Raw genomic sequence first — 26595 nt, 5'->3', positions numbered from 1 at the left:
TGATGGAAATGTTCTATATCTGTCCAGTGTGGTAGCCAGTAACCACATGTAGCTATTGACCACTGGACATGTGACTAGTGTGACTGAGGAACTGAATTTTTGTTCATTTAATTACATTTCAGTAGTTGTAGGTGTCTACCATATTAGACAGCATAGACACAGAGTCCAGCTTTTTTAACTGAAGACATTGAGCCTAAATGGAGCAGGTCCAAATACATTTAAGAAGTTAAGGGTAAACCTAGGACTCGAACCCAATCTTTTTCAGTGCAGCCTTCTCTAAATAAGTCATTTCTGAGTTAGGATAGAGAAAATACTACTTCTGTTTATAAACTTGGACCTTCATTTCCAAGTCACTTCACATATTTCAAGGGTCACAGACTCTGATCTTTCCCCAAGTAATTTACAGCTAATTTCATGCCAAAAGATATCTCTTTCTTTATGATCAACTCCTTGTCCTTCATCCTTATGCTTGCCTATGTGTTTGTGCATGGCTCCTGTGACCTCTGCTGCTTAGGAAGTTTTCTGATCTACTTTGTTTCCAGACACCAGTGTTCCTCCACTGTCGTTTAGACTGCCACTGCCTGCTCCCAGCACCGGACCCAAGCATGCTGCACTTGAGAGTTGCAAGCTTCTCTGCCTGTCCATGATGGCAGCCTTCCTGTTAATCCAGCTAGATCCCCTGCTGAGCCCAGGGTCATGAATCCCCTCTCGGGCCTTTTCCTCCTCCCTGATCTAATCTATCACCTGCAGCCCAGATGTGGAGACCACAAATCTCTAGGAATGCATTCCTAGCACAGGACATGTGATTACTCCAAGACTCACCATTCATTCCAAGACCTGGAATCTGGCAGCCTGGGGGAGTGCACACTTCCTTTGGGCTCAAGACGGGAGAGTACTTTTCCTGTAGCATCTGAAACAGAGCCTTCGCTGGAACCAAAACATCTCAAAACAAATGACAACAAAAAAGGACTTTTAGAGCTCTCCCCCAATCTTTCCCATTCCCTTTACCCTGAATCCCTTCTTTTTTAAAGAATTATCATCACTTGTAAAATTCCACCAGATACTCTTTTCATTGTGCTATCTCTCCTCCTTGACCTCAGATTGCTTCAGCTACCAAACATGTATTATATCCAGATCTCTCAGTTCTTTCTCTTCTGTAATAGCATCTTCTGTCATTTTAACACTTCTCTTTATCTAAAAATGAATTACAGAATTGGTGAGTAAAGCATCACGCAATAGAAGGTAGAAAGTAGAAACTGGTCAAAGAAGTTTCGGACTTAGTTTGAAAATGGAAAGTATGTACTGGAACCTCCTTTAACACAGAGCTTGGCATGGGCTTATACGGAGTGAGCAGGACCATTTACAGAAGCTGTGCTGGGCTAACTGACTGTGGGTTCACTATTCACATTAACCCTGGCGACATTTTGAGTGACCAGATTTACTAATATGGTTAACTTCCATTTATTTAGGCTTGCAGTGCACCAGAGACAGGGCTAGAAGCGGTTATGTTTTAAAAGCTCCATAATCCATGAAAATTAATCAGAGAAAGGTTTTGTTGTGAAATTCTGTATCTTTTGGACACTGGGGGTAGTGTGATACTACAAGACCATTTCTATGAGACAAAGAACATTCTATATGGAGTGACAATATAATTTAATCACTCAAACCAGAACCATTTGGAAAGAGAAAGGGAACATTATTAATAGGGATAAGGAAATAGTCAAGCAGTATTTCTGGCAAACCCACATATGGTCACTGTCATCTTCATTAAGGCCCTTGCTTATCTTGTCTTCCAGTGGTCAGGAAGCTGTGGAATGATGGGGGTACTAACAAAGCCAGTCACCAACTGAGTGTTGAGTGCCAATTCTCAAACTCTTTTGATGTAAGAATCATCTGAGGTACTTGTAAGTGCCAAACACTGGCCATGGACAGCGTCATAAGGAAATTGGGATGCAAGGAGATGAAAGGGTTAAGCCAAGGACCTGAAGAAGACCTGGGGTACAAGTGCTAAGTCTGGAAGGGCCTTATAACTGAGGAATGACTGGGGACCTGAGGATATTGTTCAGAAAAGTCTAGTCAGACGGAAGAGCATGCAATATGCATCCAAAGCCATGACTTCAGTGCCCTGCTGACCTTTGAGGATCATGTATGCATTGGTAGGGATGACTTAAGGGGCTGTCAGAAAATCTCCTGCCCGCCTGGATGCCGCTGCTAATGCTTCTCACAGGCTTTTAGTTCTAGGATGGGGCAGCCTCTATTATAAATAGAACAGGAATTCTTTAAAAAAAAAAAAAAAAAAAAAAAAAAAAAGGCCCTTAACCTTTACTGGTACACAGAGGTTCCCAGTGGTTGGACATCATTTATCCAGGAATGTAGAGTGCAAATAGCCATAGCAAATGTGAGACCATTTTTTATTATTCTAGTTTTGCTGAATAGTCTCTTGAGATTGTGTTGGTGTTAATATATATGGCCCCACTTCGAGGGCAGGTGACTGGGAGCATTCTAGGTTATAAAAATAAATAGCCCCAATACATCTTCAACACACTAAATTTTTGTCTCAGGCTACCTGCACAAATGAGGAACATAGAATTCTTTTTTAAACACTTCAAAATTGGCTTCAGACAATTACTCAGAAGAGAGAAGAATATTGTGACCTTCAGATGCCAGGCTTGGTTCCCAAGGATACTTTTTCTGTGGTCCATTGTCTTTCATTCAACATTTAAGAAGAAATATCACTATGGGAAATAGAGCCATATTCTTATATAACACTTATGCTCTGAAGAGTGAGGAAACTGAGGACCAGGGACATAGCTAACACCACAAAATAGACATGCTCAGAGTCAGGATTAAAGTTTAGTTCTCCTGATTTATACAAAGGTTAATATAGATTTACCGGTAATTTGCTATAGTGTAGACAGGTTTAAAGCTTTGGTGTCAATTAGATCCAAATTTTTGTCTTGCTTCCATTACTTCTAACTCTGGGAACTTAAATAAGGCCCTCTGCAATGAGTAACTTACTACCTACCTCATAGCATGATTATTAAGCAAAGAATTAGATTATGTTGATAAATTTCCTTGCCTAGGATTCAATAGGTTTCCAGGATAGCCAGTTCTCTTCCCCATTTCTCTGGATGAAATATTTCCCATTATTTAGGGTCAATTCCAGTAGCTCAAATCTCCTCCATCCACAGTCCATTCATAGGAGAATACACAATAATAATTCTCAAACTCTTTTGATGTAAGAATCATCTGAGGCACTTGTTAGCAATGCCGCTTCAGCAGGATTAAAGTGAAGCCCAGGAATCTGTAGTTTAATCTGCACTTATTCCTCACTTTTCAGTCTCACACTTCCACTCCAAGACTCAGACACAACTGGACTACAGACCACACTTGGAAAAATCCTAATAGAGAGAAATGGCTTCAATATACTATCTCAATAACTCCTAAACCATTCTGTGCTTCAGAATCAAGTATGATGAAAATTTGGACAAAAAATGTAGAAGTCCCTTACCCCAAGAGATACCACTTTAGTGAGTGGGGTCTAGTGTATGCATTTTAATAAGTTCACTGGCAATTCTGATGCTTAGCCAGGTCTGGAAACCACTGCTTTGTCTCACAGTAGTATAGTCCCACCCATTGTGATTTTGATGGCTAATTTGAACCAAATCACCCAAAGCCATTCTGCACTGGACATGATTTCTCCACAAGAGTGGAAAGATTTTACTATTAAGTATTCGAATAGAGACTTTCATGAATAAGTCATTACTCACAGGTGTTCATAATGACTTTACTTTCCATAGCCAGCTAGGATTTAAGGCCAGTCTTCACTTTTTTGTTTGTTTAAAACACACACACACACACACATACACAATGCACAGGTGATAACAAAGTTCTTATGCAAGAACATCTCATGCAAACATTCATTTCATCGTGGAGGAAGATAAAAAGAAAGAGGCACCATGGGGCTCACAGATTCCAACTTGGTTTTTAGAGATGATGAGGAATAACTGAATGGGTAATTTTAAAATAAGCATAACAGCTATTGTGTTCGTTTCACCCCTAGACCAGTAATTGCAGCCCACTTTCCCAGGTACCAAGTTGATATACCAAATTGACATAAAGACAGACAAAACTATAATGTGTGTTTCACCAAAATGTTTATGACTACCCCTCACACATTTTCATACTGCTGATCTTCATTGATCTCTACAGTCTCCAAATCTTGGAACCACATTCAATTTCCCAAGTATATATAGAGAGACTTCTTTTACTTATTCTACTCAACTTCCTGATCAAATCTAGTCAACACGCACTAAGCTGCCACAATGTTCAACTTTGTGTGAGAAACTCCCTACAATACCAGGCCTACCAACCAGATCAACTCTAGTCCTTTAGGTAAGATAGGGGTATTTAGACCATTTGATGGCATTCCAATAGAATGTACAGATCACAAGGCATCCACTGTGCAGATAACCGGCTGTGTATTCCACAAACACACTGAAATTCATCATCACTGCATTTTAGGTTACACCCCTTAATTCCCATTGTTGTAGAAAACAATCAAAAGCTTTCTTCTGCATTTGGATATTATATTGTTCAGAAACTTCTTATTTGTATTGAACCAGAAGTCTAAATATTGACCTCAACTCCACTTTGCAGGAGTGCCTTGAGAAATAAGAGGGTAAATTCATTTGCTGAAGGAGATCACCAAATTGAAATTTCTGTCTTTGCAACACACTCCTAGTTAATCCATTGGATTCTTAACTGAGAAAAATGACCATTCCCAAAGACAGCTTGATTATTTTTAGACTATTGGCTTTCATAGTATATGTTTTATGGTTTTCTATGAATATTCACTACCCTCAATAATCTCCACCCACAATAAGCTGCAGTGCCAAAGGGTCCTGCCACTGGCAAGTCGTTTGTTTGTCCTAAGCTTCTTTGTTATATTATTTTTACAAATTCCTAAAAGAAATAATTGTCAATAATCAGTTCTTGAGTATTTACTATGTGTTTTACATAATAGAGATAATATTAAATCAGTATATTTTCCATTCCCCTGCAAATCTCTTTGCCCTGAAAATCACATACTCTGACAGTCTCCTACTATTCATGCTAAGTAAGAAAAATCAACCCAGGAAGCAAGTACAAACTACAACAAATCGATCTTTTGTCAACTCAAAGCTGACTCTCTTGAGTCCTTAGCAAATCTAAGTAAATAGTTTTAAACGCCAGGATTTGTGAGAACAAAATAGTTTTTCTGAATTATAATAGCTCCCTTTACACATGTTAAAATCCTGGCTGATCTAGACCACAGAAAATATTATTTGTTCTTTTTTTTTTTTTTTTTTTTTTTTTTTTGAGATGGAGTCTCACTCTGTCGCCCAGGTTGGAGTGCAAAGGTGCGATCTCAGCTCACTGCAAGCTCTGCCTCCTGGGTTCATGCCGTTCTCCTGCCTCAGCCTCCCGAGCAGCTGGGACTACAGGCACCTGCCACTGCGCCTGGCTAATTTTTTGTATTTTTAGTAGAGATGGGGTTTCACTGTGTTAGCCAGGATGGTCTCAATCTCCTGACCTCATGATCCACCCACCTCGGCCTCCCAAAGTGCTGAGATTACAGGCATGAGCCACCGCACCTGGCCAATTTGTTCATATTTAAGATAATACCTCCATTGATTGCTCTATTATGACAAGTACTGATTGATGTAAGTATTTTGCATGTATTCACTCCTTTCTGCCTTACAACAATCTCCATCTCATTTGTTCATTCATGTGTCCTAAGCTCCTAGAACATGGACTGATAGACAGTGGACACAATAAATATATGCTATGTGAATAAACAACTTTATGAAATATATACTGGACGGTATATATTTCTGTGTACATTTTGCAGATAAATAAACAGGCACAGAGCAGTTACGCTTCATTTCCAAGATTTTATACTCAGTAGTAAGAACCAAGATTCAAGATAGGGAAAGTGATTCTCCTAAACTTCAAGTGAGGTGGTCAAAGTCATTAGAGCCAAAACAACTCTAGATTCTCTAACTTCAATCCTGTATATAATTTATAAATTTATATAATTTATAGATTCTCTGCCACATAAAAATAAATTTTGTACACATGCCCACATAACACCAACACATGTGCTCATGTAACAGCCAGCAGCTTTCCTTTCAGACGTTTCCTAAGGAACAAGCAAAATCATAGCCATAAAAAGTGCTTTGAGAGACAAAATAGACCCATACAAGTGCTATAAAAATAATCATGATTAACATTTATCACATATTTGCCTGGGGCCAGCCTCATAGGTCTCTATCTGTCTTCCTCACTCCTGATGTCAATTGCCAGCTGCTTCCTGCCCTGAATTTTGAATGATAGCCAGATACTTCCCACATCTGACAAGTGAGTCCTACTGGGTTCTGCCCAAACCCTATCTCTCCTACTACATCACCAGTTGGTTGGAGAAGGAAGGAATCTCCATTTATTATGAATTTTAGGTTTCAGGTACTGTACTCTTTATTCACTGACTTAATTATCAAATACCATGTGCCACACACTGTGCCAAACAGACCTGGACGACAGTGAGCAAGACTAAAGTGGCCTCTGTCTTCACAGCCTAGTGGAACCATGCCTTACCTGCATTATATTATTCAATTCTACTAGTAAATCTTCAGAGGGCTCCTCCTAGAATTGTTCCCATGCTGTAGATGAGAAAATGAGGTTATGCAAAGTGAGGTAACTTGTTAATTTCACATGACCACGTGGTGAGGTTGCATTAAAATATTTAAATATGCAATTGACTCCAGAGCCAATATGAAGTTTCTCTTCTTTGTCAATTTTTGTCCTACTTTGCCTGCTTTTACTGCAAGGTAACACTCAACTCTCAGTTCTTTCCAAAGTCAATGAAAGACTTACAGAGAGCACTCAGTAAGAATTAAGCTTAAGATGAAAGCCAAAGCAAAAAAGACTTGGCTTTATTGTCTAGAACATAGTTTGCCTGACCCCACCCACCTCAGTTCTTCTCAGGCCTGTGCAGTGAAAGTGGCCCCTTGAGCTATCTCATCTCCATAGCCAAGAACAAGGAAAATGTGCCAAAATGAACAAATACCTCAGTGCCTAGAGTTTCTCAAGATAGAGACAAGTGAGTGGCCAATGACTACCTCCTATAAAAAGTCCTTAAGTGCATGTCTTTTCTGTAGTTCTTAAGGGTGAAAACTTGATATATCTCCAACTCACTAGTAAGTTATCTACTAAGTAAGATGTTAAAGGTTTTAAATGTTAATATTCATAAATTAAAATTAGCATATCATAGAGTCTCCCAAAGATACGAATTCCATTTTCTACTAAGAAGGCTGACTTCCTCAAAATGTTTGCCTATGTTACACCCTACTGTAGCTAAGATAATTCATAATTTCTGAAATTTACAGATACACAAAGGAAATTTTGTCATCATTGAATTCCTAGCATTGTTTTGGGTTGACCATGGTTTTATTTCTGCCATTCTCACTTTGTAATTATCATTTATTGTTAATTTAACAGCAACATCAACTTATTCTATTGTGGGTTGTTTGGTTTACCGTGCAGTATATAATAATGAATATATGCATTTTTTTCTAAATGGTCTGACACTAAGCTTTGACATGCATACATGACAGTTCAAATATGAATTACACATACTTCACTGATAACACAGATGTATACACCACAACAATTTTTTAAATATATGGTGATGATTGGTGTTGCCCACAAATTTGAGCCATTCAAAATTTGCCATATAAGGTTCTTTTTCTCTTATGGATGAAGAAGCTCCAACTGCACCAAGTTTCCTGCATGTAACTATATACTTTAGACAACATATGGAGAAACAACTACCTCATGTTACCAGAGACTGAACAAAAGAAAAAAGTTCTGCAGAGAAGGAAACAGCAGAATAAGTATCACTTTTAAAATAGATCAACTCTGAGGGCAGGCCATAATGGGCACCACTACATAGCTAAAACTCCGATAGAAATCCCAAAAGAAAACCTAGCATCTTTCTGTCCTGAAAAATTAGAGAACAGAGTTCACTGTAACCATAACTGCTGTAAAGTCAGTGGGGGAAGGTCTCAAAAAGGAGAGAACAAGTATGGGAAGCTCCAAATTCTGTGTGTAAACTCCATCCAAGTCTCTGGCTGACTTCTGAATTATGCACACATGTGGCAAGTTATTAACAGCTAAAATAAGAATAATAGAACTGAACTAAAATTTGCATAGATTCCAAAGGGACAAATTTTTCACTTTGAACCCAATTAACTCAACATTCTCTCAGAATGAAAATCTAACACCTTTAAGAAGAATATACAGTATAGAGTCTGCACAATATGATAGTGAGAATGTCCAAGATATATTCCAAAATTATTCTACATACAAAGAAACAGGAAAATGTGATCTGTTCTCAAGATACAACATAATCAACAGAGACCAACCCCCAAGATGACCCAGAAGCTGGAAATAGAAAGCAATTATTTTTAAAAGCTATCATAATTTGTGCCCAATCATATAAGGAAAAATATGCTTATAATAAATAAAAATAGAAAATATCAGAAAATTAATAGAAACTGTCAAAAAAAGGAAATCATAGAACTGAAAACACAATATCTGAAATTTAAAAATTTATGGTATGGACTTAATAGCAGAGTGGAGAACACAGTAGAGTCAGCCAACTTGAAGATAAACAGAAAATATCCAATCTGAAGAAGAAAGATAAAAAAGAAAAGTAAACAAATCCTAAAAACCTATAGAAAAATATCAAACTATCTAATTACATACATGTAATTAGAGTTGCAAGAGAAGACAACCAACACAGAAAAAGATGTGAGAAAATAATGACTGAAACTTCTCCAGATTTCCTGAAAGACATAAATTTACAGATTCAAGAGCTCAATCAACTCAAAGCAGAATAAATATGAAGAAAATATCACCTAAGCATATCATAGTTAAACTACTAATAATCAAAAGCAAGACAATCTTGAAAGCAGCCAGAGAAAAAGGACACATAGCATGTAAGCGAAACTGATTCAGATGTTTGCTAACTTCTCACCTGAAATAATGGAAGCCAGTAGAGAGTGTATCAGCATCTTTAGAGTGCTGAAAAAAATAAATACCAACCCAGAATCCTAATCCAGCAAGAATATCCTTCAAGAATGAAGGCAGAATAAAGACATTTTTAGATAGAAAACTAAAATAATTTGTCATTTTAAAAGAAATTCTCAAAAAGTTCTTTAGACTGAGGGCTATCAATAATATGAAAACTCAGATCTTCAGGAAGGAATGCAGGTCGTTGGAAGTACTAAATGCCTGGGTAAATATCAAAGATTGTTCTTCCTCTTAATTGTTTTATATGTGAAGATTTAAAGCAAAAATTATACTATCATCCTGGCAGGTTTACATATGTGAAAACCATAGCATATCGAGTAGCAGTGCATGAGATGAATCTGTTAGGTTGGTGCAAAGGTAATTGTGGGTTTTGCCATTAAAAGCAGCCAGATGGATGCTGAAAAAAATGATCACTTATTTAACAAATATTTATTGAATTAACATATATGCAATGCATTAATGTTAGCTGCCTAGTACACAGTGGTGAACAAAACAAATTTTGTCTTTTTCATTAAAGCAATAAAAAAATTAGTAAAAGCTTTTGAGCAGAGGAGTAACATGATAAGATTTACATTTATGAAAGCTGTCTCTTTAAAGAATAAGTGGAGAAAGATGAGAATATATGCAGGAAGAAGAGGTATAAGGCTATTGCTATGACTCAGGAAAGAGATAAAGATTGCTTGGATGTAGCTACTAAGAGTGAAATTGGAGACACTGCTCTGAAATTAATGGATCTGAGAATAATTTGGAAGACACCGACAGTATATGGTGATGAATTGGTTATAAGGGTTGAGGAACAGGGAGTGATTCATGGGTGATTCCTAGTTTTCTTAGGAAAAGAAGGTGAAGCAGTGAGGTGAAGATAGTACCATTTGCTGAGCTAAGCAATACTAGCAAAAGTGGGGACCACGAATTCATTTGGGAATATTTTAAGTTTGGGCTACTCTAATTCCCTGAAAATATCAGGTGCATAGTTTGATGTGTCTAAGTCAATGCATTATACAGCACTCAAGTGTATGTTTCAAAATAAATATTCAATATATATTGATATGATATATCAATAAATATTCAATATATAACTGACTAAATTGAAATCAGAGGAAAGCAAACAACCATGTATTAAGTGTTGACTCTGACTGGCATTATGACCACCATTTTATCTACATCATCTCATTTTCAACTTTAATATTATGATTTCAATTTTACAGAATTGGGAACAGGTTCAGGGAAATGAAATAACACAACAAAAAAAAACTGGAGACTCAAGATTAAAACTCATGTCTGCCTCTACAAATCCTTCTGAAGTCTTTGTTCTTGCCCCGTTCCCTCCCACCACCACATAACACTTATTTTATGGAAAATGAAACAGCTTCTTCCACTCTGTCTTAGAAAATCTCTCCCTCTTTTCTTCCCTACGTGCATTTCTTTTCTCCCACTCAAGCAGCGATACTACAGAATGAAATTCAGCAATTTCTCCTCTGCTTCTATTCAAGATTAGGGAAGGAAGCCCGTAGAAAAATAAAAAATAAAAAATGGAAAGTGCTGCCAGTGCTCCAAGATTGTGGATACACTCATTTCATGTGTACTCTTCAAAACTTTCAAGGAAGCTGAAATCTAATTTAATCTATTACATGATTCTACTAAATTACTTAACCACATCAAAGCATCAATGGCCTCACACTCTGGGAAGGGACATTGTAAAATGGTTTTCAAATATATAATGCAGTCTCTCAGGTGCCTGAGACAGGGACGCCCATCCCTGCATATAAAGCTTCCCTTACACTTCTGAGATCAAAACAACAGAGCCATTATTTGAAAGGCTGGATGAAATACCAGAGCCATTTCTTATTAGCTTTAGTCATTAAAGAGAATTTAGTAGCCTGGCTATTTATGCCTCTTTTCTTCCTTCTTGGAAAAAAAAAAAAAAAAGGCAATCTTAATGGAATGAAAGGGCAGAAGATTTTAAAGATCAAGATTATGAGTAAATTTCCCACTAATTACATTGTTTTCTGCTTTTAGAAAAGAAAACCAAAACCAGTTTTCCAATTCCCCCTGCCTCTCATACTAAACATTTTAAGAAAGCAAAGGAAAAAAAAAAAAAGATGTTAAGTATATTGTCCGTCACTAAGAGTAAGAACAATTATTACTATACCACTAGTACTACTGTAAATACTAGTGAAAAGTATCCCATGTGAATCTGTTCTCTAGAATGTCAAAAGCATTTTCCCATAAAAAGAATTTTATGAACAAAAGTTGGATCCCCAGTAAGGCCCACAAAACCCAAGCCAGTCATGGTGTTGATATAGATCAGCATTGAGGCAATATCTAGAAATCTCAGCAACATCAGAATTACCTCTCAACTCCCTCTCTCTCTCCTGTCAACAACTATTTTGAAAGTCATGCAATAGTGAGAATTTAGCTTTTGTGTGAAGAAAACAGAAGGCAGTATAGCTTAGTACAGTATGAGCACTAGGACTGGATTACCTAGGTTTGACTCCTGTCACTAAACACTTCCCAGCTCTGAACATGAGACAAGGCCCTTCCCTTACGTGGGCCTCAGCTCCCACATCTATACAACAGGGATTAAAGTAGGGCACTTAGTGTTGTTGTTTAAGTTATTACTTTAAAACACAGAGAATAATTCCAGGCACATAGTGAGTACTCAATAAAAATGCTATTGTCTGGGCACAATGCCTCACACCTTTAATCCCAGCACTTTGAGAGGCCGTGGTGGGCAAATCACTTGAGGCCAAGAGTTCAAGACCAGCCTGTACAACATGGTGAAACCCCATCTCTACTAAAAATACAAAAATTAGCTGGGCATGGTGGTAGTCCATAGTCCTAGATACTCGGGAAGCCAAGGCACGAGAATCACTTGAACCTAAAAGGCAAGGGTTGTAGTAAGCCAAGATCATGCTACCAGCCCGGATGACAAAGCAAGCACTGTCTTTAAAAAAAAAAAAAAAGAAAGAAAGAAAGAAAGAAAGAAAAAAGAAAAGTCCATTATTATTGGTACTCTCATAAATATTTTATCTCATTTAATCTTTGCCATTATCCCTCAAGATAAATATATTTATCTTCCATGTCATAGATAAAAAAACTGAAGCCTGGAGAAGTTACATAATTTTCCAGGGAAACACAGTCATAAAAGATAAATGTTTAAAGATAGAGCCAGATTTCTGACCCAGTTCTGATACCCAGACTCCAGGTTCTATCATGTATGGCCATCATGCAATGCCTGTGAAGATGTAGGGTTCTCAAAAACACATCTCTTCCCCTGCCTCCCGATCCCCTTCACTAATTCCTCAGCCATCGACCCCACAGGAAGAAGGAAAGACAGATGGCAGTGGAAACTCTTTCTCCCTTTCCAGGACCCACAGAAGGAGGAGCCTTCCCCAGCTCCCTGCCCTAGCAAGGGCCAAGCTTCCATAGATATTTGACCTTTGTAAATTAGGCATTCAGAAGTCAAAGAATGCCTGTATTTAAAATTTCTGTTGTGGATTTCTGGCAAATCCATGAGTGTGAGCTCTTTGAAAATGCCACAGGCCTGTGGAAATCCTTGTGGGTGTAATTAGCGAGAGATAATGAAGGTGACTGACCATTTACGGTCACATCATAATGAATTGAAGTATTACAGAAACCATGAAGCCAAAACACAGGGAGGGCTGAAACCCACAAAGTAATCTGGACATAGAGATGTTTTCCAGAAACCAACTGTGAAAGAACTAAGAGGGTGTTCTACTCACAGGCTTGACACTGAGCTGGTCCAGTTTTCCTTTGCATTCAGAGGCGGAGGCTGGAGAAAAGAGAAGAAAACTCAGAGATGAGGGAAAAAAGCATTCAAAGTCTGGAAAACAGATCTCGTGGCAGTGGGTTTCCTTAGGAACAAGATGGGAACAAAAGGATTTTCCCTGATTTCTGGGAGCCTCTCACAGCGCCCAAACACTTCTTAATTATTTTGAAAATGTAGTTTTGATTACGAGGAAGGTTCTTTTAAGGAATTACAGAATCTCAAAACCTTAAGAGGGATTGGCCTTTATGGAGCACTTACCATGTGTCAGGCATTGTGCTCCCACCATAAATCTTCCAACAACCCTGTAATTATTGTCCTTGCATTACAGCGGAGGCTCAGAGAGGGTTAAGTCCCGCCCAGGGTCACAGAGCCAGGATGCAGGACCCTGGCTCCCAGCCTGCCTGACACCATAGGCAGAGAGGCCTTGCTCACTCACAGTCACTGACTTCCTTTGAAGTCATTTTGTCCAAGCTTCAGTACCCTGTGCAAGTGCCCTGAACAGCACCCCCAATGGGTTGCTTTTCAGTTTCAGTTTGAATAACTGCTACAAAAAAAAGCTCACTACTCCTTTTTATTACAGTAAAATACACATAAAGATAACCAATTTATTTGTGCGTGTGGGTACACAGTAGGTATATATATTTATGGTTTCCATGAGTTGTTTTGATAACAGGCATGCAATACATAATAATCACATCAGGGTAAATGGGGTGTCTGTCACCTCAAGCATTTATCCTTTGTGTTTCAAGCAATCCAATTATATTTTGAATCATTTCAAAATGTAAAATTAAATTATGTTTGACTATAGTCACTGTGTTGTGCTAGCAAATACTAGGTCTTATTCATTCTTTCTGTTTTTTTGTACCCACTAACCATCCCCATTTGCCACTTCCCACCATCCTATTACCTTTCCTAGCCTCTGGTAACAGTCTTTCTGTTCTCTATCTCCATGAGCTCAATTATTTTAATTTTTAGCTCCCACAAATAAGTGAGAATATGCAATGTTTGTCTTTCTGTGCCTGGCTTATTTCACTTACCATAACCACTTCCAGTTCCATGTACGTTGTTGTAAATGACAGGATCTCATTCTTTTTTACAGCTGAATAGTACTCCATTTTGTATATGTACCACCTTGTCTTTATCCATTTGTCTGCTGATGTACACTTAGGTTGCTTCCAAATCTTAGCTATTATGAATAGAGCTGTAATAAGCACGGGAGTGAAGATACCTCTTCAACATATTGATTTCCTTTCTTTTGGGTGTATTCCTAGCAGTGAGATTGCTGGGTTATATGGTAGCTCTATTTTTAGTTAGTAGAGGAACCTCCAAACTGTTCTCTATAGTGCTTATAGGAATTTACATTCCCACCAACTATGTACAAAGGTTCAAAGGTAACCATTTTAAAACAAACAATTCAGTGGCATTTAGTATATTTGTAAGTTTGTACAACCATTACCACTATGTAGTTGCAGAAAATTATCATCATCCCAAAAGGAAACCCCATTCCCATTAAGCTGCCACTTCCCATTCTCCATTCCCTCAGCCAATAATTTGCCTTCTGTCTTTATGTTTGCTTATTCTGGATGGCTCATATAAATGGAATCATACAATATGTGGCCTTCTTATCTGACTTCTTTAACTCAATATAATGCTTTCAAGGTTCACCCCATATTGTAGCCTGTATCAGTACTTCATTCCTTCTAAGGCCGAATAATAGTCCAGTTTATGGATATACCACATTTTTAAACACTTGTTTTCAATAATTTTAGGTATGTAACTAGGAGCAGGATTATTGGTTTATATGGGAATTCTATGGTTAACTTACTGAGGAACCACCAAACTGTTTTCCACCATAGCTATACCATTTTACATTCCCACCAGCAATGCATGAAGGTTCCAATTTCTCTACCTCCTCACCAACACTTGATATTTTCCGTTTTGTTTTGTTTTGTTAATTAGAGCCATCCCAGTGCATGTGACGGAGTATCTCATTGTGGTTTTGATTCGCATTTCCCTAATGACTAATGACATCAAGCATCTTTTCATGTGCTCATGGCCATTGATATCTCTCCTTTGGAGAAATGTATATTCAAGCCTTTTCCCCATTTTCTTAACTGGGCCATTTGCTTTCGTTGTTGAGCTATAATTCTTTATATATTATGGATATTTGTCCTTTTTTTTTTCTTTTTTGAGACGGAGTCTTGCTGTGTCACCCAGGCTGGAGTGCAGTGGCACGATCTCAGCTCACTGCAAGTTCTGCCTCCTGGGTTCACACCATTCTCCTGCCTCAGCCTCCTGAGTAGCTGGGACTACAGCCACCCACCACCACATCTGGTGACTTTTTCGTGTTTTTTTTTAGTAGAGACGGGGTTTCACTGTGTTAGCCAGGATGGTCTCGATCTCCTGACCTTGTGATCCGCCCGCCTCAGCCTCCCAAAGTGCTGGGATTACAGGCATGGAGCCACCATGCCTGGCTGATATTTGACATTAAACAGGTATACTATTTGGAAATACTTTCCTCCATTCCGTCTTCTCACTCTCTTGATATTGTCCTTTGATTCAATGAAGTTTTTAATTTTGATGAAGTCAGATTTATCTATTTTTTTTTGTATGGCTTATACTTTTGGTGTCATGTCTAAGAAATCAGTGCCAAAGCCAAGGTCAGGTGGATTACTCCATGTTTTCTTCTAAGTGTTGTATCGTTTCAGCTCCTACATTTAAGTCTTAGATCCATTTTGACTTAATTTTTGTATATAGTGCTAGGTAGGAATTTAATTTCGCTTTTTTTCACGTGGATATGCAGTTGTCTCAGCACCATTTGTTGAAAGGGCTGTTATTTTCCTATTAAGTATTCATGGCACCCTTGCTAACAATCAATTGACCATATGCGAATGGGCTTATTCCTAAACTCTTAATTCTGTACCATTGATCTATATGTCTATCCCTATGGTATTACCACACTGATTTTATTAACTAATTAATTTATTGATTGACTGATGGAGTCTCCCTCTGTCGCCAGGCTGGAGTGCAGTGGCACGATCTTGGCTCACTGCAACCTCCGCCTCCTGGGTTCAAGTGATTCTTCTGCCTCAGCCTCCCGAGTAGCTGGGACTACAGGCATGCGCCACCACATCCAGCTAATTTTTTTATTTTTAGTACAGATGGAGTCTCACCATGTTGGCCAGGATGGTCTCAATCTCTTGACCTCATGATCCACCTGCCTTAGCCTCCCAAAGTGCTGGGATTACAGGCGTGAGCCACCACGCCCAGTCACCACACTGATTTTAAAACTGTAGCCCACTACTTTTTAAGGCAGCCTACTCAGCCTTCAGATATTCCTGCCCCTTGTTAGAAAGTTATTTCTTACTCTGTTGCTGAAATATACTCCATGATAGTACTAACCACTGATCCTAATTCTGCCCTCTAGGGTCTCATTATCAACAACAACATGATCACCAACCTTTCTAAAGCTCTGATTGTTTTCCAGGTATGTCGTAGGTGTTTTATATGTATTATTTATTACATTGTGTCTTCAAACACTATACGTACAATTATTACCCTCTGGAAGAGGTAAAGAAACTGTGGCATAAATGACCAACCCACTCACAGTTACATAATAAGTGGCAGATCCAGGATGCAAACCCAGGCATCATTTCAGTATTCCAGTTCATGCTTTTAACCTACAGAGCAGTAGAGCCGATTCATTGTGTACCTTCCGGGTCAAGCACTGTGCTAAGGGCAAGAAGTGCAAAGGTAGATAGGTCACTACCCCTGGATCATGGAGTTCAATAATTAGCAGATGAAAAAAAAATAGTCAACATAAAGTTTGCCTGTGGAGGGTGTTGCAATGCAGGAATACCAATGATAGATGTTTTCCCTGGGAAAGTAGAAGACGTCACAGGAAAGGTGAACTTCAGGATAAATCTTGAAGCACAAGCAGGAATTTGCTAGAGCACAAGGGGGAAGAGCAGTGGAGGCATGATCTATTGTAAACCAATCCTGTAAGATACAAATATGTTTTGATGATATCAGTTAACGACTTTACATATTTTCCTCCAATAATGTCATCTTGATGAAGTCAGTTTCTTAATTCTGTATACAAAATCCTTTTGAACTCTGAACCTCTCTGATACATATTTGCTTTCATTCCACCTTTGTATTCCCTAAAAATAAGATACCTTTGCCTTTCATATGGTCGTCTAAGTGTCTATACTGACCAAAAATACATCAAAGTCTTGAGATGCTTTCATTTTCTTAAGGAAAACACTTTCTTTTTAAATTTTGAAGGATCACCACCAGCTCTCAATTTTAATCAGCTCATAATAAATTCCTTGGGGAAAAAATAGCTTTCTTCTGAATCCTGGATTCCTCCTGTTCCTAAAATAATGAAAGATATTGTAGGAAAATCATAGGCTAGGTTATAGTATGTCAAATTTGTTCATAATAGCAGCTCACTTAAGAGGCTAAGTAAAGACCTCAGAGGGATAACACAGGCCTGTGTCCTTTGAAATCTCCCATTTCCCAGAGTCTTGAATTGTGTTTCTCTGGAAGTCCCTCAGCTGCTGGCTCAACTCATACGTGATCTGTACTCTTCTCGGGTAAAGTTGTTAAACAGAGAGAGAGGTACAGAGCCCCTGAGGGACTATCAGTTAAAATGCTCACCATGACCTGGTGAGGGGATGGTTCTAGGATAGTGCTATGCTAAGTAGTCAATCTGTCAAAGGCTTGTATTTTTCCAAGATGTGATGAGGCGATTACATCACAATGTAAATCCATGCGTTGCTTTTTTCATCCAAAAAGTCTTGCTACAAAAAGTATATAAGTAGAATCAAGCAGTGTGCTTAATTACAAAGTTGATTTTTAGTTTGGCTCAAAGTCTTTTTCTCATCACAGACCAGTAACAGCTTATAAACTGACAGGGTCCAGGGACCACTCTTTGAGGAGTTCAGATCTTGGAGAAAACGTCTTCTCAAAAAGGGGGTAGATTTCACTCTCTCTCCCTCATCTGCAACTTTGTCACCTAGGGTGCAAAAAAAGTGATGGTTTTCTACTCGAGAGGCTGAGACAGGAGAATGGCGTGAACCGGGGAGGCGGAGCTTGCAGTGAGCTGAGATCCGGCCACTGCACTCCAGCCTGGGCGACAGAGCCAGACTCCGTCTCAAAAAAAAAAAAAAAAAAGTGATGTTTTTCTTCATCCAGGGGACCACCCACAAACCCACAAACTGTTAGTCCCGCCTTCTTAGCCAATCTAGGGATTTATATAACTCAGGTGCAGCATGGGACCACAGAAAGCACACAGGGTCTGGGGTTACAAAAACCAAATTTCAAAGCCAATTTTTTCCACCCACTACCTTTGTGACATTAAACAATATCCTACTTCTAAACTTTAATGTCCTTATCTGTAAGTGGGATAGTAATGCCTACCTAACCAATTTTTTTAATTAAATTTATAAATATGTATCAAGTGCAAATGTCCATGTATGGAACAGAAAATTCAAATTTGTCTTACTCTTACCTCCTTCTCCCCTTGCTCTTCCTTCTTTCCCTTATTAATCCCAGGGAAACCCTCTATAAGAATAGATCAGTACACTCTGTCCCTGCTGTTATTATTAATGCTTACATTGATTGAACTATAAAATATCAGTCCCTCTTACCTAAGACCCAGATCCCTCCTTCAAATAGTTTGATTTCAAGCCCTAGGTGTAACCTAACTTGTCATTCCCCTTTCTTGCCCAAGGTATCCTAGCTATAGCAACAGAAACTCTGACTTTTCACATTTTTATATCTATTTTTCTTTCTCCAACTGTTTATTTTCCTTCTTTCTAATTATTCCAAGTATAGATTATAAAGAACTATAGGAATCAAATTCTACTAATTTCTTCAACACATGGACCCTTGCCTCTCAACACTCTGTGCCCCATCCCACCCTCACCATCCAAACTAACCCAAGTCCACGGTATCACTGCTAATATAAATACTCCCATCCTTCAACAAAAACTTCGACTCTCTGGACCACTGATGCTCTCCTGAGCATCAAGTAACTCTACATTGACCTAGAATACTGAGAAAGATCATTCTTCGATAGAGTCTTGACGTCATACATACATGCTCATATTAGCATTCCCAAAATGAGTTTTCCATCCATTTCCCACAGTTCCTGAACCTTTTCCATTATAAATCTTTCCATTGATAAAGAAATTTACTCAAAGAGCAAATATCTATGCCTGTAAAGAAGTAAGTAGAGGTCAGGTGCAGTGGCATGCACCTGTAATACCAGCACTTTGGGAAGCCGAGGTGGACAGATTGCTTGAGCTCAGGAGTTCTAGACCAGCCTGGGCAACATGGTGAAACCATCTCTACAAAAGATACAAAAATTAGCCAGATGTGGTGGTGTGCACCCGTAGTCCCAGCTACTCAGGAAGCTGAGGTGCGAGAATTGCTTGAGCCTGGAAGGTCGAGTTGCAGTGAGCCATGACTGCACCACTGCACTCCAGCCTGGGCAATAGAATGGAGACCTTGTTTTTTTTAAAGAAAAAATAAAAATAAAAATAAATAAAGTAGTAAATAGAGAACTACATTTATTGCTAGGCATTTAATACAGACTGTCTCACTTTATCCCCCAGAACAACACAATAGGGTAATTATTAGCCAATAGGGTTTTTATCCCCCAGAACAACCCAATAGGGTAATTATTAGGGTCATAATGCCCCCTAGCCCCATTTTACATATGAGAAACTAAGATTTATAGAGTTTAGAAGTGGCAGAATTAATATTTAAACCCAGGACAGCCTAGTCTTCAGCAGGAATCCCTTTGATAGCTTCCTTGAAAAGGGAACATTCAGTTTATGTTTAACCACATCCTGGGACTGAAAGCTCATAATCTCCACATTTGACCCAACCCATCATGGAACTTCTCTGATTCTTTGAAAGTGTTGGTGTCTAACAATGAAGGCATTCTGGAAATAAAATGGGCTGCTTCAGGGGAGTGGTGATCTCCCCATCCAAGCACTGTCTCAGCTGTCCAAAGGCCTTTGGTGTGTTTCAAATGGAGATTCTCAGTCCCTATTTAGCTAACCCATTCTCATGTGCAACACACCAAAGGTGATAATCCAGGGCCGATCTGAATTCTTAAATCACTCTATAAAAGCAAGAAGGACAAAACTGGTAAGAAAAGCCATGTTTTCCGGCCACTGCATTCCAACCTGGGCGACAGAGCGAGACTCCGTCTCAAAAAAAAAAGAAAAGCCATGTTTACTTTGCCACTCTTCCCAGAGGCAAGGGCATTGCAAGCAATGGAGAGTAAGAGGAAAATTAAACTATAAAGAAATATTTGACAGTGTTTCTTTAATCGTGGTCTACATCTGCTGATCCAGCCAAAAGCAAGGGGGCAGAGGTGATCTTTGCTATGCCACAGTGAATAATGCAATCATATTTTTGATACCAAACTACATTTAACTGCCATATAAATCCTGCCTGCCTCAATACCACACCTCATTATCTCACAGGAAATGTACGGCTTCTGGAAAGTCAAAAGTGGTCAGATCTGTGCCTCCAAATGACACACAAAGCAGAGAGTCATATGTTTGCTTCACCAGCCAGTACAGCTTCCTAAGTGCACATAACAAGCCTTGCCCAGCTATCCTTGGCACTAACTTGTTGTGGACATAGGGCAAAACACTCTACCTCTCTGAGATTCTATTTCTACTTCAAAATGGGAGCTGGGATATCATTATTCCCATTTTGCAAATGAGGAAAGTCAGAAAAGTTTGCAAATTGCTCAGGGTCATAATCAAATATCTAGTCAAAGGGAATCTGGACATCAAACCCAACCATCTTGACTCACAAGCATGCTTTTCCAAAAACAAAAAAAGCTCTAACACCATGGGTGGTGGTACTTTGCTAGAAGTAATAGGTTCAGAAACCCTTAACAATGGCTTCCACAATTTGATACATCTTAATCTCAACAGACTGAACAGCCCAGATTCCCAAAAGAGGAAAAATGTGTGAAGTAAACACAACTTTGTAAATGTTCAAGATTGATTTCGGCGAGTACAGTGGGGGTAGCTGAGACGATTGGTACAGAAATGGAAAGAGAATGCTTCCTCAATCTCTTTGGACAGCAGGAGGAGGGTGATTTGGAAATGACTGCCTGAATTGAGAAGAAGGAAGAAGCACGTTGGGTCATTTTTGCCTTGTTTCTAGCTGCATGAATTGAAAAGCCAGGCCCAGGTTCAATGCATCGTTCTTGAAGCAGTGAACAAAATCCCTCTTTGTTCCCCAGTGAAACTTATCTCTGAAGAGCTGCACTACTTCCTGTGAGATATAGCCCTGCAGATGTGTCGTGGGAGACCCGCCCGGCTGCACTGCCTACCATAAAAGTGCAAGAATGGGCACTTTGTACTGCTGGACTGAAAATGACACTCACTCCTCTGATCCCCACTGGGGTTACCAAGTGGGCAAAACTTCCTGCTTAGAGGAGAGGTCATAGGCAGCAGGGGGAGTGTGTGATTTTGTTTTGTTCCTTTGTGAATTTGTTTGGTTATTTATAGAGCTAAAGGAGAAAGCAAAGGAGCACAATGTAGCGCAGTGTTTTTCAAAGTGTATTCCATGGAACCCTTTTGAGGGTTGCAGACCCCAGGGGTGGAGGCAGAGGATGCAGCAGGCACTGTCCATGGCCTTCTGTCTCCCTCACCCCCTACACTAACTACAACCTTTAGAGCAGTTATACTTCTAACCATGTAATGTGGTGGGCTGATACTGTTTCATTCAAAGACTTTCAGTCAAAAAAGTGTTTGAAAAACACAGATGCCATAGGAAGATCCTATAGGATAAGAATCATCCAGAATTCTATTCTCAATTTTCTTAAAATATAGATGTGTAATTTTGAGTCTTTCATTTCAACCCTGATCTTAGTCTCTTCATCAATAGAATGAGAAGGTTCTGACAGCATAAAACTTTTAAGTGTGAACACTCCACTATACTTATAACACTTATCAGACTGATTCCAACTGAGAGGATCCTCCACATGCATTCACATTGATAGATATTTATTAACATACACTTGGAGTCAGTCATCATCTTAATCTTGGGGAGGCAAAAATGGAAAACAAAATGCCTGCCAAGAAGAAGTTCACAATCTGAACTATAGATAGAAAACTAATTTAATTATTACAATAAAAGATGAAAGGTGTTATGTTCACAGAAGGGGTAGTTATTTCGAACTGTGGATACTAAAATGTTTTCTGGGAGAACTGTTTGAACTAACTCAAGCATCAAAGTAGCCTCAGACCTTAAATAAGCAGTCTACTCTGATGTAGTCCCAAAGACTAAAGAAGGAACACAGGACACTCACTATAAGAGATAGGCAAAGGATAGCTAGAATGAGAGCAACCCTAGGTGACAATAATTTAGTGTCCAGGATAGTGTTCAAATCAGTCATCATAGGTTACCTATTTAGAAGGTGCTAAAAGGAGGAAGGGCTCCAAAAGGGAGAAAAATAAACATTTCCAAAATGCTTACCTTTATTCTCGCCATCCCTAAGTTAAGGGCGCATGGGCTGATCCTTTGCACTGCACAAAATACAACTGTGTTATATCAGGAGCTTAAGTGATGGCCCAGTGGTTCAAGTGAAATGATTTAGTTAAAAGAACACATAAAACAAACACATGTGGGCTATATCCCAGACCCACCACCCACTAGCTGTGTGATTTGGGGCAATTTGTTTAACTTTTGTTATCCTGTCTTTCTCCATTTGTAAAATGGAATGGTAATACCTACTTTCTGGGATTAGTTTGCCACCCTGGTCTGGAGTTTCCTCATCTATAAAATTCATGAATTATATTAGATGTTCTCTGAGGTCCTTTCAAGCACTAAAGTAGTTTTTCTGAAATTGCTACTAGAGTAGAAGGAAGTCCTTCAGTGTAAGCTGAACTTTCACCACAAAAAAGAGATAGTAGGAAAAGTATCAAATGCTTTGGAATACTTTAGATCAAAGGAAGAATTGGTTACAATTTAAAAAATCAGAAAAGAAGGAAACTCCCTGTAAGATGAGTTTCTCCCAGAAAAAAAAAAAAAAATCAGAAAAGAAGGAAACTCCCTGTAAGATGATTTAATTTTCCATTAACGTACAGTAAGAGACTGTTTCTGACATTCCTTAAATTAAGTGGGTACCAGCAGACAGTACATGATATACAGAAAGCCACTTGCTATTAAAATTTATGGGCTATTTAAACAGTGCTCTTATAAGGGACATTAATTTTTCTCCGGTGGGAAAAATGAGCTATATAAAATTGATGTCTAGATAATCAAAAATGGGGAAAAGACTGTGCAGTTGGGAAAAAATAACAAGAGAGCATCAAAATTTTCTAATTCTGTGTTCATGTAGTAACTATTAATGGCATAAGATATGAATGTATTTATGCTGGATTGTTCTATTGTCAGCTTGTTAAACTGGAAACTTTGTGTCCTAGAATTCCTTCTTAACATGATTCTGAGTTCAGGTCAGTTAAAAGAGGAACTTGTGTGAGATTTGAGTAACAGAGGTGGAATAATGAGCATTACTCTTTGAAGGTCAGACACACAGACAGACACAGAGATCCAGTGGTTTCCAGTTTATCCTCACTCTTCTCCTATTCATGGCTAATTCTTCTTCCATACCCCAGGCTTTGTTGAACAACGGCAGCCTACTGTCAAGACACTACTGGGAGAGTCACACATGCAGTAGCTACACAGAGGCAACAACTTCTCGCTGATTTCACTGTGAGTTGCTTCCTCATAGTCCTACCTCAGTGGCTGGTGATGCTTGCCTTCTTGGGTACCCCTGCAAGCTCCAGCTTGTCCGGTTGCACCAATGCTTCAAAAAGATCGGTTAGTGACACATTTCTCTGATACGTCAGCCCTCTTTTGGGACCCTCACTTCGTCAGCTCCTTCCACAATTGTATAAAGCCTAATTCCTATAACTAATCCCTTATCCAAACACTCATAGGAGCTCTGCTTCCCTAACTTGTCCCTGGTCAATAAAGAAAATTTTGCATAAAAGTCAATAGCTGCCATAACATAAAACAAAATATATGGCATTGCCTTTGAGACTGGCAAGCAAGCAGAGGTTGGAAGAGCAATTAGGACATTGTTTTCAGGGACTAAAAGAGCAGTGATCAATTGTTCTTGGAGGGCAGATAAGGAGCAAAACATATCATGTAATAGTGAAACAATTGGCAAAGCTGTCACTTGTGGTAATTTGGAAGACAGACTATATACCCAATAATCTGGTGGACCCGCCTAAAAAGATTTCCAAGTAGACACTTTTTTTTTTCAATTGAGGCAGGGTCTTGCTCTGTCACCCAGGCTGGAGTGCAGTGGCACAATCACAGCTCACTGCAGCCTCAACCCTCCAGGCTAAAGTGATCCTCCCAGCCCAGTCACCCGAGTAGCTGAGACCACAGGCACACAACACCACACCTGGTTAATTTTTCCCATTTTTTTTGTAGAAGCAATGTCTCACTTTGTTGCCCAGGCTGGTTTCAAACTCCTAGACTCAAGTGATCTTCCCATTTTGCCCTCCCAAAGTGCTTGGATTATCAGCGTGAGCCACCATGCCTTTTGAAAGCCTCACTTGGCATCTTTTTATCTACATACAATAAGGTGCATTAACAGAGATAAGAACTAAAGAGAAAAATGACCAATCTTCAAACAGAAGCTTTTTCATCTATATGCAAACCATACTGCTATGAGCAAACACTTTGTGTGTGTGCATGCATGCACATCTCAGGATTTACTGAATTGTAAAATAAAACTGTTTCACATTCCCCTAGTCTCTCGAGCCAGTAAAACATTCTAGAATTAAGAATTGGCCTCAGGGTCATGCAAACTAAGCATGTGGTTATAAGATGCTTTATTAAGACCTCAGGAAAATTTAAGTCAGTGACTAATAGGTTTCCTCAGTTAGCAAAATGAGGGTTAAATATCTTAAGGATATCGACCAGTAAGACTCATATTTGCACCATAAGATGAAAGTATTTCTCAAAAAGACATATTGATATGTCTTTGGGACATGCACTAATAAGGTACATAGGAAACTCAAAAAAATTGTAACAAACTTGTACTAAGAAAAGCACTGCAAAAATGAACTGAAAAAAAAGGGAAACCATTCAAAATGAAAAGAGCCCTCTGATTCCAAAACTTTCTTTTTTTAAAACTTTACTTTTAAGTTCAGGGGTACATGTGCAGGTTTGTTACATAGGTAAACTTGTGTCGTTGGGGTTCAATGTACAGATTATTTTATCACTCAGATATTAAGCCTAGTCCCCATTAATTATTTTTCCTGATCCTCTTCTCCTCCCATCCTTCACCCTCCAACAGGCCCCAGTGTTTATTGTCCCATTCTATGTGTTCATGTATTCTCATCATTTAGCTCCTACTTATAAGTGAGAACATGTACTATTTGGTTTTCTGCTCCTGCATTAGGTAAGGATAATGACTGGCTCTAAAAATTTCTATGCAGAAATAGACTGATAATAGGCTCATCTGCATACACAGGCCATCACTTATCAAAAAAAGAAAGACCTCAGAGAGCTCTATTGAAAAAAAAAAAAGAAATGAAGAGCAAAGGAGAACAATGAGTTAGAGAACCACACTCAGGGCGCAGAACTGAATCCTAGTCAAGAAACATATTTTACTACTGGAGTAGGGTGGTCTGACATGTACCCTGCTAGATTCCAGAATTTCTGTGGATCAGCTAATGCTATTTACCTTCCAAACCTCTCCTTTTCAAATGTGCATGTCTTTTGCAGTTATCCTTTCTTAATATCACTATTGTATGTGGGGTGTGTGAGGGAAAGAGTCTTTGTCTTTTTAGTTCATAGGACTCTGGGTCAAGAACCACCACCCACAAGGAGCTACATTAGAAGAATCTCATCTCCAACTAGACCTGATGCAGACAATGAGATAATAGGCTTCAAGCCTATGCCAAAATGGGATGAGGCTTTGGAACTCTTTGGAAATAATGGATATATTTCGTATATGGGAGGAATGTAAATAAGTGTGGCCAGAGGATATACTCAGGAGGGAGGGTGTAAAAATGGCTACAAATCCTTTGAAGTTCCTACCTCTGAGGCAGAAAGTCTATTTCTACACCTCTTTCATCTGGGATGACATTGCAACTTCCAAGGTAAAGAGCAAGAAAAGTTTATTTTTTATTTTTTGTCTTTTTTAGCTTCTTAGTGCTTCTGCTGTCATCATTAGCAATGTACAGTTTTCCTTCTTACCTTGTACCCTCTTAGAACACTGTCACTCTATGAATAGACTCCAGGCTAGCCTCCTTGGGGATAAAACATTACATGGTAAGAAAGACAAGTAGAGATAGAGAAAAGCAGTATTTCCAACTGGTGCAGCCACCCTAGATGAGTCCCAGTTGTGCCCCAGATATATGAAGGGGCCATCTGGACCAGCCACTTCCTAGAAAACCCACCAATTATCTGAAATTGCATGAGCCCAGTCCAAATTGCCAACCCACAGAATCATGAATAAATAAATGGCTTCTTGAAAAACCACTAATTTTTAGGTGGTTTGTTGTATAGCAATGGAAAACTGAGGTGGTTTCAGCAACACAAAACTTTACAACTGAAAATCTGGAATTGATTGTCTGACTAGGGACTAGGGTAAGACAAGT

At 38.9% G+C, this 26595-nt stretch overlaps 2 long non-coding RNA genes across 2 annotated transcripts in view; both read right to left on the bottom strand.

The window, feature by feature from the left end:
* Nucleotides 1–13233, bottom strand: part of LOC106998948 (uncharacterized) — a 144864-nt gene extending 131631 nt beyond the window's left edge. The window contains exons 1-2 of the long non-coding RNA XR_013401541.1: nt 13187–13233; nt 12882–12931 (exon numbers count right to left, since the gene is read on the bottom strand). This is a non-coding gene — a long non-coding RNA (uncharacterized LOC106998948). The remainder of the gene's footprint in view (nt 1–12881; nt 12932–13186) is intronic.
* A 2286-nt stretch (nt 13234–15519) lies between these two features.
* LOC144333114 (uncharacterized) overlaps nt 15520–26595 on the bottom strand; it is a 48619-nt gene continuing 37543 nt past the window's right edge. Inside the window, exon 6 of the long non-coding RNA XR_013401497.1 lies at nt 15520–16927. This is a non-coding gene — a long non-coding RNA (uncharacterized LOC144333114). The remainder of the gene's footprint in view (nt 16928–26595) is intronic.

This window comes from Macaca mulatta, chromosome 1 (assembly GCF_049350105.2).
Source record: "Macaca mulatta isolate MMU2019108-1 chromosome 1, T2T-MMU8v2.0, whole genome shotgun sequence".
Classification (NCBI taxonomy): domain Eukaryota; kingdom Metazoa; phylum Chordata; class Mammalia; order Primates; family Cercopithecidae; genus Macaca; species Macaca mulatta.
Note: the sequence above shows the minus strand (reverse complement) of the source record. Positions and strands in the feature narration are given on the sequence as shown.